Here is an 18,718-nt window from a genome sequence, read left to right on the forward strand (position 1 = left end):
TCTGTGGGCAGTTTCAACCATTCCTCTTTGTAGCACCGCTCAAGCGCCATCAGGTTGGATGGGAAGCATTGCTTTTCATCCAGGATGACTTTTTTTAAGCCTTCGTGTGGATTAAATTTAATTCTTCATCTCAACAGGAAGATATGAACATCCGATCAGTTGTCATCACAGTGAGAGCAGACATTGTACAGTAAGTGGTCATTTTTCTAAATATTTTGGGAAGGCGGGGCGAAGTTGTTACAGTGGCCACGCCAGCAATCTGAGGGTTACTGGTTCAATCCCCAACTTCTACCATCCTAGTCATGTCTGTTGTGTCCTTGGGCAAGACACTTCACCCTAGCTCCTGATGAGCGCCTTGCATGGCAGCTCCCGCCGTCAGTGTGTGAGTATGTGTGTGAATGGGTGAATGTGGAAATACTGTCAAAGCGCTTTGGGCTCCTTAAAAAGGGGTAGAAAAAGTGCTATACAGATACAACCATTTACCATTTGTCGTTTGTATTTCCTGTTTGGCACTTAGCAAGACCGCTACATGAATGTATAGCAGAGCATCTAAAACTTGTACCTCACCCTCCTTATAGTCAGGAGCAAACATGTAAAGTTCGAGACCAGGGGTGTTAAACGTATGGCCCGAGAGCCGGATCAGGCCTGCGAACAGATTTTATCCGGCCCACGGGATGAGTTTGCTAAGTCTAAAAATGTACCGTAAATTTCTGAATGAAAGAAAAAGCTGTTTTAAATGTGTCCACTGGATGTCGCATAAGCAGTTATTTTTTATCTTTGGAGATGATGCTACCTATGTACGAAACAAACCCCATGATGTTAATTCATAAGTCGAGAAAAATGATCAAACTACATAAATAATAGGGGTGTAACGGTACACAAAAATGTCGGTTCGGTACGTATCTCGGTTTGGAGGTCACGGTTCGGTTCATTTTCGGTACAGTAGGTAAACAGCTAAATATAAATGTTTTGGTTATTTACTTACCAAATTTGAAAACGATTGCTATATCCTTTTCACATTGGGAACACTATAATAATTCTGCCCACGTTAATCAACATTAAACTGCCTCAACTTGTTGCTCAGATTAAATAAAATGATACAACTTTTCTTTCTTCTACATATAAAAAGTGCAACATTAAACAGTTTCAAGTCAACTCATCATGCTTAATTTATTACAGCATTAGGGAAGCCTGTAGTTAGGGCTGGGCGATATATCGATATATACGTTATATCGCAGGTTTGCCTCTGTGCGATATAGAAAATGACTATATCGTAATATTCGATTATATGTTCTCACCCTGTTGCTTTAAGCTGCGTGCATTACAATACTGGCGTCTCACTCCTTCTCGTCTGTCCATCTCACAGAGACGTAAAACAAGCCCGACTTCTTACATACGTCACATACTGTGAGACGCGTCACACGCTCTCGCCGAGAGCTAACGTTACCTGAGGCAGGTAGAGTTGCTTTTAGCTGCGTGCATCACACAACAGGCGTTTCTCCTCCTCGTCTCTCATTCTGACAGATATGGAAAACAAGCCCGCCTTCTTACATACGTCACATACTCTCGCGAGTCTAGCGTCATAGCTCTCGCCGATCAGAGAGAGAGATGGTGCGAAACTTATCACAAATGGAGGAAGAACAATAAATGCCCAACATAAAGAGCAGGGGTTCCATCATTTGGCGGTGGTTTGGCTCCAAGTGGGAAGATATTCAGCGGACAACAGCAATATGCTGTTTAATGTATATACTATGATGATTAACCTGTGTGATGACTGTATTATGCTGATTGTATATATTTGTACCATGAATTGATTAACAAGTTGAAAAACTTATTCGGGTGTTACCATTTAGTGGTCAATTGTACGGAATATGTACTGTACTGTGCAATCTACTAATAAAAGAATCAATCAATCAATGCCAAGTATGCAGCAGAAGTGTTACTACAAAAAGGTAGCAACAATATTAATTTGTTCTTTCATTTAAAAAATCACCCGTAAGAGAATGAAGAGTATTTAATAAATACAGTTTTGGTTAGTTGACTTAGTTGTGATTTCCCTCTCTGCATGAAAGTTTAAAAGTAGCATATATGATTGCTGTATGAAGAAGAATGTTTTAATGTAGACACATAAAAATCATCAAACTGCTGTGATTATATGCATCAAGTGTTCATTTAAGGCCAAGGCAAAATATCGTAAAATATATCGTATATCGCAATATGGCATAAAAATATCGCGATATTAATAAAAGCAAATATCGCCCAGCCCTACCTGTAGTTGATTTTTATTATGAAAATGTTATATTTGTATCAACATGTGATTGCAGGGACCCTGTCATTCAAAACTCGGCTGCTACATTACCAATGATTAATGTAACTTTAGCTGAAAAAATAGAACAATAGCAATAGGAGAGACTATTCATACCTGAAAACCATGGAGTTCATGTAGACTTAATGATGCACTTACATTATTATATACACTATTACAGACAGAAACTCTTCATTTAACATCATGTCCTTTTTTGCTGCTTCAACATAGCTCAATCAACACAGAAAAAGGTAAAGTGATAAAATAGACAGACAGGGCTTTGCTGTCGTAACACACGCACACACACACACACACACACACACACACACACACACACTCTGAATACGCACTGCTGATTGGCTGTTACCGCTTTGCGTGTAACCAATCAGATGGTTGTGTGGGTGGGACAATGCTGTGTGATGTATACAGACAGAGACAGAGGCAGAACGGAGCGGAGCAACTTGTTAAGACTTTAGCATTGGCGGCTACTTAATATGTTTGTGTGGAAACTCGTTCAGTACACCACCGAACTGGACCGAAACTCCTGTACCGAAATGGTTCAATACAAATACACAAGATAACTTTCAAATGTCCAGGTCAGCTTTGATTCTACTTACCGAAAAATGTTGGCCATTGGTCGAAGGAGAGTCAACGAGAATGCGGAATCCCGTGGATATGATAAAAAAGGTAGCGCGTAGGGCTGGGCGATATATCGATATATCGCAGGTTTGCCTCTGTGCGATATAGAAAATGACTATATCTTAATATTCGAGTAGATGTTCTTACGCAGTTGTTTTTAGCTGCGGGCATTACCCTACAGGCTTTCCTCGCTTTTTCCTGTGTCTCCTTCTCACAGACAAGCAGGCGCACATTCTTACATACGTCACATACTGTCACGTCATACGTATACGCCCTCGCCCAGCAGAGATGTAGCGGCGTGGCTAAGGTTAGCTGTGATGCTAGCGGGTTGTTGCGAGAGAAAGAAAGTGCGAATCTCGTAACAAATTAAAGAATAATTAATTCCCAAGAAAAACAGCAGGGGGTCCATCGTCTGGCGGTGGTTCGGCTTCAAGCGGGAATATGTCGAATAGACAACTTTAATTTGTCATGTGTGGGGCACAAGCGTTGCTACCAAAAGTAGCATTGCTGCTAATATGTAGCATCATTTGAAAAGTCACCTGCTAATATCTTTAATAAATACAGTTTTGGTAAGTTGACTTAGTTGTGATTTCCTTCTCTGCATGAAAGTTTAAAAGTAGCATATATCAGTGCAATATGAACAAGAATGTTTTAATGTAGACACATAGAATCACCATAGTGCTGTGATTATATGTATCCAGTGTTCATTCAAGGCTAAGGCAAAATACCCAGAAATATACCGTATATCGCGATATGGCCTAAAAATATCGCGGTATTAAAAAAAGGCAATATCGCCCAGCCCTAGTAGCACGTGCCTTGTATTAATTACCTGGTCGTTGAGGGAAAACTACGAATGCAATTGGACTGGCAAAAGCAAACTGTATCAGTTATTGTTCGCCATGTATGCCGCGGACTAATCGTCTAGGTCCAGAGTATATAAAGCAGGGTTTCCTGCAGCCCTTTGTTGTTAAGGCGGCTGCCTTAACAACAAAAGGGCCACCCCCTAAACTAAAGTCTTAAAAAAAAATACATATATATATATATAATATTTTTCTATTATTTTTGTTGTGTATATTAAGCATGAGTTGAGCATATGTCAGCATGTGGGCCCACTTTTAACTCTTTTTCAAACGCTTATTACAAACATTTATTTACAGTAAGTCATTAATTGGACTTAGTCATTATTTTGACTTAGTAAATATTGACTTACTAAGACTAAATAATTATTTTGACTGAGCAAGTATTGACTTACTAAGACAAAATAATGACATACTTAGTATCGCAGGTAACTAGGACTGTTTTGTGTTTTGTTTTTGCTTTACGGAAAAAATATTGTGATATATATCGTATATTGCGACTCAGCATACGGAGCGGAAAACACAACCAAACGTTGTAGGCTTTTTCACGCAACGAGGCTGGCCTACTTCACCACAGTCTGTAGTCTATTGCCCCCCCAGGCTGTAAATAGATGGAGGCGTGATGGTGGTTAATATAAGTAAACATTGAATAGCTCTCCTCACGGGTCAGGGGGGAGTGGCTAAGAGGGCCGTGTGTCAGGGGGCGGAGCTTAACCAGGAAGAGGGTGGAGCTTAACAAAGAAGAGGGCGGGACTTAACTCGGAAGGACTTAAGACCCGAAGAGGGAGTGGTTAAGACCGGAAGAGGGCGACGGTTAACCCGGAAGAGGCTAAAATGTGTATTGTTGGATACGACTGACATTGTGGGAAAATCGGTATTTGGAACATGAATGAGGTATTGTTGAATATGAACGACATTTGACCGACATCTACCCTTTGAGCACCCAACACACACACCCAAACCCCCACACAAACACTGGTGCTTGAGAATGACATAGGACCGACATTTGACCGACATCAGTCCTTTGAGCATCCAAGGTATGTGCACGGTTTGAATGTTGTTTGAAACTTTATACGTTTACGATCGTCTGGAAGAGACAAACAGAGACATATTTAATGCTGGAGTCCGATTCTGCTGACAAAGGACAAAAGGTCATTCCCTCCAAGAACCAAAAGGTCTTTCAGATCAGCCACCCAACACACACACACACACACACACACACACACACACACACACACACACACACACACACACACACCCCGATGCAGTCTTGTGCGTGAAACCAATATTTGAAGGGTAATAATGTCTAACACCCCTGAAGCCCTGGCAATCACGGAAAACAAAGAACCATACATGCTGAAAACACATTTAAACTGGAAAAAAAAACTCTGTTAGAGCACAGTCTTCTGAGTTGTCCGAGAATGAGGGGTAATCTTTTTTTTTTCCACTGCTCGTAATATATCTGTTTCGAGTTTATATGACAAGTATTTATTCAAAATAAAAACAGTTGCTTTTCCCGCTCGTTGGCCGTCATGCATTCTACTACGTAATTTCTGATTGGGGGGTATTTTCCAACATAATTTAAATGTTCCTCCGAACTAAATTTGTGAGGAAAATACCCCTTGGACCAGCAATCGTTGAGTCCCAACACTTTAAGCATAGCAAGGAAGGCAAGGGAGTCAATGTATATTAGCCTAAAATCACGGTCTTCAAAACAGAGAACTTTACTCCCTTGCATGATGATAGAGGGTGCAATGACCAACTGTACCATACCACTCAGAAATCAAGTAACCTTCAAATCCTCTCAAATTGTGGGCGATAAATGTAGATTGCCGATAACGAGCTTTCCTAAAACGTGTGATGAAATCTAATTTTTACATAAGGTAGGAACTTAAAGTCTCTCTCATTGATCGTTTACAAACTGAGTTCGGAGAGGAAGTGACGCCAGAAAGACAGAATCCCACACAGGAAGTGAAGTCAAAACGCGCAACGGCCAGCTTCATAATAAAGCGCTTTCGTAACTCGGAGCTGACCAATGGAAATATGCAGCCGAGTCGTCCAGACATGTTTGTACATTCTTCTACATGTATAAACGTTTGTGGAAATCACACATGAATACCTTAAGAGAAAGTGATTGCAGATATTTTGGATACAACACTTCTCAGACGACAGGAGAACTTTCAAATGTTCAGGTCAGCTTTGATTCTACTGACCGAAAAATTTCGTCCATTGGTCGAATGAGAGTCAACGAGAATGCGGGCTCCCGTGGATGTGATAAAAAAAAAAAAGGTAGCGCGCGCCTTGTATTACCTGGTTGTCGAGGGAAAACTAAGGAAATAAGCAAATGCAATTGGACTGGCAAAGTAAATTGTATCAGTTATTGTTCGCCATGTATGTCGCAGGCTCATCGTCTAGCTCCAGTGTATATAAAGCATGGTTTCCCCAGCGCTTTGTTGTTAAAGCGGCCGCCTTAACAACAAAGAGCCACCGCCTAAACTAAAGTCTTAAAGGCCTACTGAAATGAGATGTTCTTATTTAAAGGGGAATAGCAGGTCCATTCTATGTGTCATACTTGATCATTTTGCAATGTTGCCATATTTTTGCTGAAAGGATTTAGTAGAGAACATCGACGATAAAGTTCGCAACTTTTGGTCGCTAATAAAAAAGCCTTCCTTGTACCCGAAGTATGTGCGCGTGACGTCACGAGTTGCAGGGCTCCACACATATTCACATTGTTTTTAATGGGAGCCACCAGCAGTAAGAGCAATTCGGACCGAGAAAGCGACAATTTCCCCATTAATTTGAGCGAGGATGAAAGATTTGTGAATTAGGATATTGATAGTGAAGGACTAGGAAAAAAAAAAGCGATGGCTCCGGGCGGCGGCAGTGTGAGCGTTTCAGATGTAATTAGACACATTTACTAGGATAATTCTGGAAGATCCCTTATATGCTTATTGTTTTAATTGTGTTTTAGTGAGATTTTAAAGCTTGTTAAGACATACCTCGAGGTCGGATGGCTGTGGTGAACCCAAAGTGTCTCAGGGAGAAGCCGAGGAGCCAAGCTCACAGCTGCCTTTTAAACTGCTGCTGCAGCACGACGAATAATCCAATAATTTCTCCGGTAAGATATATATAACAATTTCCCCATCCAAAAACATGCTGGTTGACGTAGAGAAACATGTTCGCGTGACCGCTCTGTGTAAAAGCTTCACAACAAACAAAGAAACACCGGCTGTGTCTCGGTGCTAAAGACAGCTGCAATCCACCGCTTTCCAGCAACAGCATTGTTCTTTATAGTCTCCATTATTAAATGAACAAATTGCAAAAGATTCAGCAAAACAGATGTCCAAAATACTGTGTAATGAAGCGGTTAAAGCAGACAACTTTTAGCCGCGAGTGAGGCAGCTGCTAATATTTCCTGACAGACCGTGACGTCACGCGTACGCGTCATCATTCCGCGACGTTTTCAACAAGAAACTCGCGGGAGATTTAAAATTGCAATTTAGTAAACTAAAAAGGCTGTATTGGCATGTGTTGCAATGTTTATATTTCATTATTGATAGATAAACTATCAGACTGCGTGGTCGGTAGTAGTGGGTTTCAGTCGGCCTTTAAACATATTGTCATGTGACTATCAAAAACCAATTAGTCACTGGGAGTGTAAAGCAGGGCTCTGTCTGACTGCTAGGTCCAAGGATGCAACATGAAGTAATTATTGCTGTTTTGAGGGTGATTTATTTTCCATTTGAGTAAAAATACAGTACATTACATTCACATGGTTTGTGGTTCCTTTGCAGTCCTTTTGCTGTTGTTTTTGCGATCCTTTTGCGGTCAACAGAAGAATCAATCAATCAATCAATGTTTATTTATATAGCCCCAAATCACAAATGTCTCAAAGGACTGCACAAATCATTACGACTACAACATCCGTTGTAGTCCCTCACCAGTTTCGGAACCTGGTGAGGGATTTTGTTGTCTGGTGCCACACGAACGTCTTGCAGCTCAATCCGTCAAAGACCAAGGAGCTGGTCATTGACTTTGGGAGGTCGAGTCCACGGTCACAACCTATTGTGATCGAGGGAGTTGAGGTACAGACCGTGGACTCATTCAAGTACCTCGGGGTTTGGGTGGACAATAAGCTGGACTGGACTGTTAACACGGACCACCAGTACAAGAAAGGACAGAGCAGGCTGTACTTCCTCAGGAGACTGCACTCCTTCAACATCTGCAAAAAACTCCTGTGGATGTACTACCAGTCTGTGGTTGCCAGTGTTCTGTTCTACATGGTAGTGTGCTGGGGGGGCAGTACATCTAAGAAGGACAGCTCCAGACTTGAGAAACTGATCAGGCGGGCCGGTTCTACAATCGGAATGAAACTGGACTCACTGGTGATGGTGGCAGAGAAGAGGACTGTGGACAAACTAGTGAGCATCCTGGATGATGCCAGTCACCCTCTGCATAGCGTTATCAGTAGCCAGAGGAGCCTGTTCAGTGCTAGACTGCATCATCCCAAGTGCAGGACTAATAGACTCAAGAACTCCTTTGTCCCACACGCCATTAGACTGTACAACTCCTCTCTGGGACGGGGGGCAGGGGGTACAAGGATGACAGGGGATTCAAAACATTAACAGTCCAATACGTTTTCATAACATGGTCACTACTGCCTACTTTGTCTTGTTATATTCTTATTTTACTGTTATATTTTTATTCCCATTGTTTTTATTCTTTTTGTAATATTTCTCTATTTTTTTTCCTTTTAAACCCCCATTATTTACTTTTTTCTTTAAATTGATCTCAACTCTGTACACTGCTGCTGGAATTGTAATTTTCCTGAAGGAACTCTCTGAAGGAATCAATAAAGTACTATCTATCTATCTATCCTCGGAAGAACCCACAAAAGGGAAAGGAAAACTCACACCCAGTGGGCAGGGAGAATTCACATCCAGTGGGACGCCAGTGACAATGCTGACCATGAGAAACCTTGGAGAGGACCTCAGATGTGGGCAAACCCCCCCCCCCCCCCCCCCCCTCTAGGGGACCGAAAGCAATGGATGTCGAGCGGGTCTAACATGATACTGTGAAAGTTCAATCCATAGTGGCTCCAACACAGCCGCGAGAGTTCAGTTCAAGCGGATCCAAGACAGCAGCGAGAGCCCTGTCCACAGGAAACCATCTCAAGCGGAGGCGGATCAGCAGCGTAGAGATGTCCCCAACCTATACAGGCGAGCGGTCCATCCTGGGTCTCGACTCTGGACAGCCAGTACTTCATCCATGGTAATCGGACCGGACCCCCTCCACAAGGGAGGGGGGGACATAGGAGAAAGAAAAGAAGCGGCAGATCAAATGGTCTAAAAAGGAGGTCTATTTAAAGGCTAGAGTATACAGATGAGTTTTAAGGTGAGACTTAAATGCTTCTACTCAGGTAGCATCTCGAACTGTTACCGGGAGGGCATTCCAGAGTACTGGAGCCCGAACGGAAAACGCTCTATAGCCCGCAGACTTTTTTTGGCCTCTAGGAATCACTAATAAACCGGAGTCTTTTGAACGCAGATTTCTTGCCGGGACATATGGTACAATACAATCGGCAAGATAGGCTGGAGCTAGACCGTGTAGTATTTTATACGTAATTAGTAAAACCTTAAAGTCACATCTTAAGTGCAGGTGAGCCAGTACAGGCAGAAACAGCACCCAGGTTCACACTCTCTCCAAACAAGCCAAACAATTCCCCCAGACAAGTGCAGGGGATATTCATTCAGCAATCATTCAGCTCCACTAACACTCCTCCCACACACATCTAGCCACACCCACTATCCCAGTTGACAAATGAGAGACAAATCCCTTCCTCTACATTCCGGCCCCTAGTTATTATGACATAATAATTACTGAACAAATGTAGCAGCACGGAAATATTCAATGTAAAATACATCAAATCAAACAAGAGCATTAGATTTTCCTTTTTTTGCAGTTATAACAATAGTTCCTTTTCAGTGTCCTTGAACAAGCAGGTTCTTCACGTATATGTAAGTGTCACTAGGCCGGAGGTTCCAGAACTTTCAGAGCCTAGACAGAGTGTTGTCTGTTTCACAAGTCATATTCAAAGTCAAGTCCTGTCAAATAATCCCATCAGATGTCCTCGGCTTCCTGAAGCAGACACATCTTAGTGACAGGCCTGTCCAGATAGCTTGTCCTTGTCTTGATCTTGGCTTGTCGAACAAGTCCTCTTTTATCTTGAACGACCTGGACAACTCTCCCCATAATCCAAGAGTTGCGAGGTGCCAAGTGATCTCCTGGAACAAAATTGTGCTTGGTCTTATTGCATTTTTGGCGTTCCTGAAGCTGCGGTAGGTATTCTTGTGTCCATCTTTTCTGAACAGTTTGGACATATACTGAAGTTATTTCCATCTACGCACAGCATACAAGTTATCTTTTTGGAAAACACCACTCTGATTTTTTATGCGGATGGTACACACCATGATGTGGAATCTATCAGGTTTTGCCACTGTAACATAACAGATCTTCCATAGGCATTCTTTCAGCATAACCGCAGATAATGATGTTGTGCATGAACATGGTGTATTCCGCATGGGTTAAGGCATCCCTTTGGAACCTTCTTTTCAAATTCAAGGCGCGCGGCTCTGCTAACTTGCGGTTATCAGGCATGCACACATTTTCCTTTTTTAATGGCAAACTAATGGTGTAGTGACCATCCACCAGCTCAAGAGCTTTTCACCATTTCCATAAACTGACCATCTTCTCTTGATGGACCCACTTGCTCTTCATGGCTGCTGCTTCCACAGTTCATCCAATTTCACCACAGAAATGCGGTTAGCATTGATGGTGGGTTGTTCCAAGTCTGCTTCACCAAACATTGGCCCGTTGACAGTCCATCCCAACATGGTCTGAACGGCATACGGCCCTCCTTCTTCACTTGGAATCACCTTTGTTGGCTCAAGAACTCTTGGTGCATTAAAGCCGATCAACAGTTCAATGTCTGCATCAATTTCAGGTAGGTGTACTCCACGCAAATATGGCCATCTGACCAAATCCTGCTCCCGTGGAATGTTGTTCCTGCATACAGGCATTTTCTTCGGTGTAAATATATCTGGCAAGTCCCAGTAGAGATCACTTTCCAGACCAGCTACCTCCAGATCTGACACAATGCAACATCCTACAATCTTTTCTTGGCCCAAAGTGCGTAAGAGAATTTTAGTTCCTCTTCGTGAAACATTCAACTTGCTCATCAAACTTCATGTACAAAAGTAACCAGAGCTGCCTTGGTCCAGAAAGGCATATGTTTCCACGACTTGGTGACCCTATTTGGACTTGACCTTTACTGGCACGATGGATAACTTACAGCCATGGTCACCGGCCCCAGTAAGACCACTACTTCGCACTGTTACCACAGAGCTGCCCACCGGTGTGTTTGTACCTGCTGCAACTGCTAGATCCTTCTCTTGCTCCGTGTTCTTTAGATGAATATGAAGCATGCTAGGGTGTTTAGCTCCACATGTCTTACATGACAGTCACCTCCTGCAGTCCTTACTTATGTGCCCTATGCACAGACACCCAAAGCAAACTCCATGTTCTTTCAAAAAAGAGATCTTGTCATTATGTGCCCTCTTTACCAATAGAGAGCACACCTCCAACGCATGTTCACCCAGTGGGGCTCCGTCCGTCTTCACATGGGCCTTTCAATTGACCGATGTTACTGTAGTAGCAAAACTTCCTTGATTTTGTGTGTGACGTTGATAGCCATCTTTGATTTGCATTGTCTTTAGAGTATCTTGTATATTTCCAAATACAGGGTCTGCTAAAATTTTTACCTGACGTTCAATAAAACTGACAATGTCAGGGAAAGTAGTTCTTTGAGAACGTGACTCTTGAATATCACAAGCTGTCGTCCTCCATTGGCCTCTCAGCTTATACGGCAACTTCTTGATCACCATCAGCATGTTCGCAGGCATGTCAAGCTCAGACATGTAGTGTATGTCATCCATTGCATTACAACATCCTCTTAAGAAGAGACCATATGGTTGAAGAGATTTGGCATCTTCTGCTTTAACCAAAGGCCATGATAGTGCTTTGTCAAAATAAGCAGAAGCAATCTTTAGCTCAATCCCAAAATGCTCTTCCAATAAAGCCTTAGCCCTTTGATATGCTCTGTCTGGAGGCATTTGCTGACAGCTTTGAACAAGCTCATGTGGTTGTCCCCTTGTGTATTGTGCCAGGAAATACAAGCAGTCCCCAGCGTCACCTGCACTTTCTTCAACATTGTGCTCAAAAGATCTCATAAAGGCATGATATTGAAGAGGATCTCCATCAAACACCAGGGTTTCTCTGCTTGGCAAATGAGAGATTTTCTGTTGTCGCACCAGTAGAGCATACATTTCATTTTGTCTTGCCATTATGGATAGCAAATTGTTATTGTCATTAATGGCTGGCATCTGAACATTTGAATTTGTTGTATATTGAGCAGCTGAAGCATTACTGTTCACATTAGTAGCCCTTGGGAGTCCAGGCAGCCTTTGATGGACTATTTGAGATCCAGCATCAACAGTTGCTTTCCTTTCATTTGGCTTTGTTAAATAAAACTTAGATGTTTGACTGTCATACACTCCATAGCTACCAGGCACAAATGAATCAGTCTCAGTATGTGCTCCTTTGGCCATATAAGATTCCATACCATCTGACTTTTCATATTTGGTGCCTTTCACACTGTTTCCTGAGACTCTTAGGACCTTCATCCGAGCATGAGCTGCTGGTATCTCCACTTCAAGCTCAAATCTCTCTTTCCTTTTCCTTATTTCCTCCTCTTGCTGATCCAGCTCTTGCTTTTGTTTGAGCAATTTTTGACGAGCGAGAAGAGCAGCCATTTCAGCCTCTGCTTTGACACGTGAAGAGGAAGTAGAGGAGTTTGAAGTTCTTGAAGTCCGAGTTTTTGAGCCATGATTTTTGCTTCCAATATTTGAGATGCTGTCCTCTGGTTGAATGTCATCACGGACTACTTCATATGTGGCCTTCTCCTCCATATTATCATTTGGTGTATATACTGAGACCGGTCTCTTAGTTTCAGAGAGCCATTGTGTCATATCCTCAATAAATCCTTTGTTGTATTTATTGATGCTTGCAAACCACACTTTTTATTTATCTTTTTCCATCTCCGGTACTATGACTCATGCAGGGAAGTTGTTTCCTTATATAATTGCATCAAAATGTCCAGTTGAGTTTTCACTTGTGAAACATTTTCATCATTCACCACGAGCTTCTTTAAAACAATGATGATACATTTCATTTTAGTCACTCTTGCTTGGCGTTCTTTCTGAAGCATCTCCATTTTGCACACCAAGGCCTTTCCAGTGAGAATGATTTTTCTCTTAACAGTTTCATTTAAATACATTTCATTTGCATTTGAACCAGCTTTTGATCCATTCACTTGTGAACCAGCTTTTGATCCACTCATCTTGACATGCAGCAAAATGTGCACCAAAAAAGTTCAGAGAGTATATGTCAAAATCCACATTTGCATCATGAATTCACATCCAACTTTGCTGCTTTATTTTAGCACAAATATGACTCCATCCACGAATCCACTGTTGCTTCTGAATCCACACTTTATTTCAGGCTTGACCATCAGCAATAAATGCATCGAACTTCCACGTCCAACATCACTCCTTTAATGTGCACAAATAAGCGATCCACTTTTCCACAGGTTAATTCAATCCCAAGCAATGATGACATCAAAATGACAGCGGCAGCTATCCAATATGCAGCAGTAACCAGCATCAACTGTGTCCAGGCAAGTTTACTTCATAGTATGAATAAACTGAATTTCACATACCATGGGTTGCGCTGCGCTCCTTCGTTTCATTCGGTGTCGGAACTGTAGCCTATTCTGTTGACAATGTTATGTGACTATCAAAAACCAATTAGTCACTGAGAGTGGAAAGCAGGGCTCTGTCTGACACGCTTGGTCCAAGGATGCATCATGAAGTAATTATTGCTGTTTTGAGGGTGATTTATTGTCCCTTTGAGTAAAAATACAGTACATTACATTCAGATGGTTTGTGGTTCCTTTGCAGTCATTTTGTAGTCCTTTTGCTGTTCCTTTTGTGGTCAACAGAAGTAACGGCACCCAGGTTCACACTCTCTCCAAACAAGCCAAACAATTCCCCCAGAAAAGTGCAGGTGATATTCATTCAGCAATCATTCAGTCCGGCTTCACGGTGGCAGAGGGGTTAGTGCGTCTGCCTCACAATACGAAGTTCCTGCAGTCCTGGGTTCAAATCCAGGCTCGGGATCTTTCTGTGTGGAGTTTGCATGTTCTCCCCGTGAATGCGTGGGTTCCCTCCGGGTACTCCGGCTTCCTCCCACCTCCAAAGACATGCACCTGGGGATAGGTAGATTGGCAACACTAAATTGGCCCTAGTGTGTGAATGTGAGTGTGAATGTTGTCTGTCTATCTGTGTTGGCCCTGCGATGAGGTGGCGACTTGTCCAGGGTGTACCCCGCCTTCCGCCCGATTGTAGCTGAGATAGGCGCCAGCGCCCCCCGCGACCCCGAAAGGGAATAAGCGGTAGAAAATGGATGGATGGATGGAATCATTCAGTCCCACTCACACTCCTCCCACACACACGCACACACGCACTTCGCCCACACACATGTAACCACACCCACTATCCCAGGTGACAAGTGAGAGACAAATCCCTGCCTCTACACATATTTTTCCAACTTCCACCCAAAAAGGAGGACACAATATGACAATACCAAAACAAATGCAGGGTGGATTCAGATTCCTGACAACAAAATCGACAATCATCTGACTCTGTCATAATTCATATGTAGCGATGTAGTACTCCTTTGCGTTGTGTTTTTCCCCAAAAGACGACACCCAGTCATTCTTCTGGCTCAGCCATAGTTTATTCGTCATGTGGAAGTCAGCAGACCTCGACGTCTGCTGTGACATGTGACGTTCAATGACCATAAAAAAACATAGGAAATCACAGTACTGAACTTAGAATAATACAAATTGCAAAATACAGACTCAAATTACATAATGTGTAAATGTAATAAATTAGATAAAATGACATTAAAATGAGGTGGTGACTTGTCCAGGGTGTACGCCGCCTTCCGCCCGATTATAGCTGAGATTGGCGCCAGCGCCCCCCGCGACCCCAAAAAGGGAATAAGCGGTAGGAAATGGATGGATGGATGGACATTAAAATAAAATGACATTAAAATAAGAAGAGTAATAAGACAGTAAGCAATTGAGATCATAAATTACCTCTGTTACACATAGTCATAACCTTTTCCCCATTGGTAAGAAGTTATAAATAATTTTAATTTGAAAGAAACGATTTTGCAAATCGATAGTAGTTTTGTAGATTAGTTTGAATAAGACATCCCACGATAGAGATGCGCCGTTTGCGGTCTCATCCGCTGAGTCCGCGTATAAACAGCGGGTCGGGCGGGTGACATGACGAAAAAATAGATTTTAATTATATATTTTTCTATTTGTTTTAGTTCCTTTTTGTCAACTACCATTTATTATTGGAGGTTTACACTTCTAATAAGGTATTTTTTTTTGTAATTATATTTTGCATTTGAAATGTTTCTTCACATCTCTCGCATCAATTTTTCATGTGTCTTTTGGTGAATGTTTTTTTATTTTATTTTTTTAACAGGGCCATTCATTTACTTATGTTGTTTTGTTTCGGCTGGTTAGTAAACTCTCAGGTTGCCACCATTAGATGTGTCAACAATAATCGTCAAAAATATTCAAAAGTGAGCAAGACCAGATTGCAAGTTTATACTTTTGCCGACTCGTTATTTGTAGCTAACTTGTAACTGTTAGCCACTGGCTAGCTGCTAACAACAACATTCGCGCTGCTTGCTGGCGTGTTGACGGGTACTTACTTACCGCTCAGGGCGTCCAAGTTTCAACATCTACCGGGGCCGCGCAGTCGAGGAAGTCATGACTGGAAGAAATCTATCCTGCGGATCATTTGTGTTGTTAGCTTCCAGGGCTAAGCGGAGCGAACCTTGAATCTCCCACACTCGACACTTCTTCTTATATGGTTGTACTGCCGCCATGTTGGCGAAGATGCACACCGCCACCTACTGTACCGGAGTGGATAGGATAGGTCTTTATTGTCATTGTACAAGTACAACAAAACTTTGTTTTCAGCACAAACCTGTTCAAGATTAGACAAACAAACATTGTACAGGGTTACAGAACAAGAACGCTGATGGGTCGCCATAAGGCGCCTCGTAAAAGATGGGAAAAAGGTAAACGCTGGGGAAGGAGGAGTAAAAAAATACAATCCAGACTGGGGCTCCTAAGGGGGCCCATTCTGGAGTGGGAAAAAAACCTCCGTAGCAAAGCACATATACATATTACAACATGCATCTCGAGATATCGAGCAACTAGTGATGAGTTGATGAGGCTTCATGTATCGTTTCGACACATTGCAAAACTGTATTGATACTGTGTCAATACTGTGTCACTAATAGAGATGCGCGGTTTGCGGTCTCATCCGCGGATTAACCGCGGGTCGGGCGGTTGACATGACGAAAAAATAGATTTTAATTAGATTCGTGCGGGTGGCGGTTGAACCATCCGGAAATATTTGATATGCATGGTTCTGTGACAGAATTTCTAGGCGCAGTCAAGGCGTTGAGGGGTTCCGGTTTGGTGGCCACGGGATTAGGTCTCTGCTTTTTGCAGATGATGTAGTCCTGATGGCTTCATCTGGCCGGGATCTTCAGCTCTCACTGGATCGGTTCGCAGCCGAGTGTGAAGCGACTGGAATGAGAATCAGCACCTCCAAGTCCGAGTCCATGGTTCTCGCCCGGAAAAGGGTGGAGTGCCATCTCCGGGTTGGGGAGGAGACCCTGCCCCAAGTGGAGGAGTTCAAGTACCTAGGAGTCTTGTTCACGAGTGGGGGAAGAGTGGATCGTGAGATCGACAGGCGGATCGGTGCGGCGTCTTCAGTAATGCGGACGTTGTATCGATCCGTTGTGGTGAAGAAGGAGCTGAGCCGGAAGGCAAAGCTCTCAATTTACCGGTCGATCTACGTTCCCATCCTCACCTATGGTCATGAGCTGTGGGTCATGACCGAAAGGATAAGATCACGGGTACAAGCGGCCGAAATGAGTTTCCTCCGCCGGGTGGCGGGGCTCTCCCTTAGAGATAGGGTGAGAAGCTCTGCCATCCGGGAGGAGCTCAACGTAAAGCCGCTGCTCCTCCACATCGAGAGGAGCCAGATGGGGTGGTTCGGGCATCTGGTCAGGATGCCATCCGAACGCCTCCCTAGGGATGTGTTTAGGGCACGTCCAGCTGGTAGGAGGCCACAGGGAAGACCCAGGAACCGTTGGAAAGACTATGTCTCCCGGCTGGCCTGGGAACGCCTCGGGATCCCCCGGGAAGAGCTAGACGAAGTGGCTGGAGATAGGGAAGTCTGGGCTTCCCTGCTTAGGCTGCTGCCCCCGCGACCCGACCTCGGATAAGCGGAAGATGATGGATGGATGGATGGATGGATGGTTCTGTGATCGGTATCCTTTCCCATTCAAAGGGCCATTTAAGACCCGTGTCATAAAGCGAAGAAGACAATAAGAGACGCTATAATTCTCCTGAATGACTGCCGGTGGTCACCCAAATAATAAGTTTTTGGGCGTACTATGAAACCATTGGCTTTGTCGCCTACTATAACATGTACAATATGCTTGTAACACAGTAACACAACATAAACGCAACACAACAAATACCCATACTCCTTTGTATTCATGACACTTTCTGACTATTTTATACACCCCGTGCGTCTGTAAGATGGGTGTGGTGTGGGGCGCGGGGGTGTAAAATATATTCAGGGTGTGTAAAGGATACAAAGGATTATGGGTATTCGTTGTGTTGCGTTTATGTTGTGTTACTGTGAGGATGTTCTCCCGAAATGTGCTTGTCAATCTTGTTGGGTGTGGCTTCACAGCGTCGCGCATATTAGTAAGTGTTAAAGTTGTTTGTATCACAACCATCAGTGTACTCTGTATCACCCGATCTTAAATGTGTAATTGCGGAAACTGCACACAACATGTTGCCAGACCAATAATCGGTTGGTACATGTTGTCGAAGGTGTCTAAGGCAATGGCTTCACAGCACGCCCATATTCTTGTAATCAGAATGATTGCCATTGGATAGTCTCAAGGATGTTAGTGGCTCCAATTGTCATCATCACTCTGTGAAACAGGTTTAAATAGCTCTGTGAGTGGTAAAGGCGGACATCCTCTATTGTATTATAGCGGGTGGTTGGCGGGCGGGTACGGTCCTGGTATAATGTTGGTTCGGGTGCACGGCGGGTGGATGACGAATTTGGTGATGTGGATGCGGATGATATAATTGCCTATCCGTGCATCTCTAGTCACTAAATACTGACATCTGCTGGACATTAAAAATCCCTACAGGCAACCTATGGACCGACTCAACTGACACTGATTTTATGACCTAGTATCTATAATAATATAAACCAAATCATTGTATTTCATTTATGATTATTTCATATCTTCATTTAAATAAAGATATATTTTTATCTTTTTTAGATACAGTCAATAAATAATGTGAACATGATTGATTGATTGATTGATTGAAACTTTTATTAGTAGATTGCACAGTTCAGTAAATATTCCGTACAATTGACCACTAAATGGTATGCTCATGCATCATTACGTGGAAATCCAATAGAACGTGTTGTGAATGAGGATACTTGTGGATTGGAATTTTTTTTTTTTTTTTTTTTTAACATGCGCTCTGAATACGTACTGTTGATTGATACTAGTAGATTGCACATTACAGTAAATATCCCGTACAATTCACCACTAAATGGTAACACCCCAATAAGTTTTTCAACTTGTTTAAATCGGGGTCCAC

General features: G+C 42.8%; 1 protein-coding gene across 2 annotated transcripts in view; it reads right to left on the reverse strand.

Moving 5' to 3' along the window:
* rfwd3 (ring finger and WD repeat domain 3) overlaps positions 1–15,896 on the reverse strand; it is a 31,218-nt gene extending 15,322 nt beyond the window's left edge. The window contains exon 1 of one of the 2 annotated variants that reach the window (XM_061894421.1): positions 15,719–15,896. The gene's annotated coding sequence lies outside the window, so the exon portion shown is untranslated. Of the gene's footprint in view, positions 1–15,714 lie in introns of both variants that reach the window. The other variant, XM_061894422.1, reaches the window with a different exon arrangement.
* Positions 15,897–18,718: the final 2,822 nt, after the last annotated feature.

Source organism: Nerophis ophidion, linkage group LG03 (genome assembly GCF_033978795.1).
Source record: "Nerophis ophidion isolate RoL-2023_Sa linkage group LG03, RoL_Noph_v1.0, whole genome shotgun sequence".
NCBI lineage: Eukaryota > Metazoa > Chordata > Actinopteri > Syngnathiformes > Syngnathidae > Nerophis > Nerophis ophidion.